Raw genomic sequence first — 2,855 nt, forward strand, 5'->3', positions numbered from 1 at the left:
CTTTACAAGTATCCTGAAATATCCTAAAACAGAGTAGCAAAAGTTTGATTTAAAGAAAACTTGTACTTTACAATTCAATTTGACCCTGGCACTGTGGACTATGCCCCGCAGAGCTACTGTCTGGATACTGAATCCCAGCTTAAAATCAAATTTTTATTTAGGTTGAAATAATGTAGGAAGAATGCTCCAATATGTTTGCAAAATGCCATGTACAAGCACTATCATGTAGGGATGAGGGGGCACAAAGTGTGCAAATGCCCACACTACTGAGTAATGTGATTAGTTCTCCAATGAATGGGTATTACATGGGACCTAGTCAAGGGGTTATTTTAGGGTAGGTTTGGTTTAAAACAACACGTGTCCATTATTACTCATATCAGGTGCCTGCTTAATGAATAATACATTTATGCATCCCTAATTCATATACAGAGCAAAATCAGTAACCCTGAGAAGCAACTGTACTGACCTATCAATGATCTCATCCTTTCTTCTCCTTTTTCAAATAGAAAGGGGCATATGAGATAGAGCATTGCCATGATGGTTGTGGCTAATGTTCTCCTACCAAGCTTTGGTTTTACCAGATAACTATGATAAGGTTTTTTGCAGATCCTAACCTATACCAGAGGCAGGAGACTCAAAACTTACCCACTTTTTCATAAAAATAAAAGTCAGCTGTAGTTACATTGGAATGTCATATAGGTAAGCATGAGAACCTTTTTGTTAAACAGGGCAAACAAAAACCTAATTTATTAATGCCAGAATCATTTTTTATTCATGTGAAGTGTTCAGTGCAATATTACATTAACATAATACAATCAATAATTGTCAGTAATCAATAATACATACAGTAGATATTGATGATCCAGTTATTGTTCTCGAGGGAGCTGGGTATGGAGGAGATCCAACCAAGTAAAACCGAGGCAGATCACAACACATGTGGACTCCTAAGGAAAACCCCACCAGGAAGCTGCCCAGGCAAGAAGCCGAATGAATCAGTGAAGATTTGTTATCCAAAGGACCAGTTCAGTTTACATTGAACAGGTTCAGTTGGACTTTGATATTGTTTTTGAGTCATGCAGCCTTGATTCCCTTTAATAAAACCTCCTTTATACGAGGAGGGAAATGCTTTGAACCTTGGCAGAATAATTTTGTTTCTGATAATAGGATAATAGAGACCATAGGGATTCATCCAGCTGCATTCAAGGATTCACTTGATTAAACTAAAACCATTCAATATAATCAATATATTCTAGGATGTCAAAAACCATTTTGAAACACTATCGGTGTAGTGAACCCAATGAAATCTAATTTTTTGCTTTTCCCAAAAGTCTAAACATGGCTGGGAGCCAACATAGAGACAACCATTGTAGAATGAGATTCAATTTTGATTCAGTGCTTTCCAAGGGCCAGGCACCTAAGTGGAAACACATATGATTGCTATAAAATATTAGCCTTAAAATCTCTTTCCTATTAAAGGTAATCAAAACTTTTTGGTTTAGGTTTTAATACTGAACAAATAAAAACCTGTTTATTTTATTTAAATATTATAATGACATTTTTATCTTGAAATCCAAGTGCCAACTAACTTCTTATGCTCATAATGACTTTTTTTCACATTAGTGCTCTGATCATAGATAGATGACATAGGACGGCTCCTGCTCAACCCACTTGCTAATATTTGGCAAATGTTTTCAGTCCTGGGCCAGATCCAGTCCAGAATTGCTGGATCACCCAGGTTCTCCCATAATAGTCTACCTTCTCCATCCTTGGAGAGCTTTAATAAATCAGGCCTATTACATACACATAAAAGCACTGGCAGCTCCTAGTTTACCAGTTAATATCCACCAGTTGGACAGCACAGAAGCACATTTTCCTATAACTCTCTCATTGCTCCAGTGGGGATTAGAATAACAGATCTTTACACTTCACACAGCTAATCTGAGATCTAATTTCTCCAGAGAAAAGTAAAAGTTGGATCTACAAAATTAGCTTGCTCTGTAAGTATGCATAGGAAGCTATAGAAATTTAGATGTCCACCACATTTCCTGACTGGAGGATCTCCATCATTAATAAGTCCACTCTACAGCCTGATCTACCTTGGCATGCAAATTCACCTGCCTAAAAACACTCAATCCCATAGACTGATACCCATCCATAAAGACATGCAGACATTTGGATAAGGCTATGTACACACGTGCAATATTTTTTGTTGGAAAGGATCTTTCAAGATCCTTTCCAATGTGAAATGACTGCACGATGCACATGCACATGAACGAGTGCTGCACATACAGCGCCGTTCTGCTCTATGGAGAGGGGAGAACGACGGAGCGGTACCCTACCCTACCCTTTACCTGCATCCCTATTTAATGTACAGCGCTGCGTAATATGTTGGCGCTATATAAATCCTGTTTAATAATAATAATAATTACGATCGTTTGTCACCCTTCGTTTGTGGATCCACCACGGAAGGGTTGTTCAGACTATGGGCGATGAGTGCTGTACACATGCCAGATTCTCGACTGATATCAGCCCTGAGCCGATTATCGGGCGAGAACCATTGCACGTGTGCACAAAGCCTTACTCACAAGAACTGAGGCAGGGTGCTGTGATGGGGGTGAAAGAGACAAAATATATTCAGCTGAAGCATTAGCTTGCAGTATTTAGCTCTTTGAAATATGTGGATTTGATTTAGGTCCATATGGTTCTAATACTGTGATAAAGAGCTTTACTAGGTTGTGTTAAAACATCCGACCTCGCTATTGAAAACAAGTCCTTCTAACTGTCACCCACGTCTAGAAAAAACAACTTATGACTTGATATTGACTGGAGAGAATGTGGATCCACCACATATGCAG

Source organism: Pyxicephalus adspersus, chromosome 10, assembly GCF_032062135.1.
Source record: "Pyxicephalus adspersus chromosome 10, UCB_Pads_2.0, whole genome shotgun sequence".
Classification (NCBI taxonomy): Eukaryota; Metazoa; Chordata; class Amphibia; order Anura; family Pyxicephalidae; genus Pyxicephalus; species Pyxicephalus adspersus.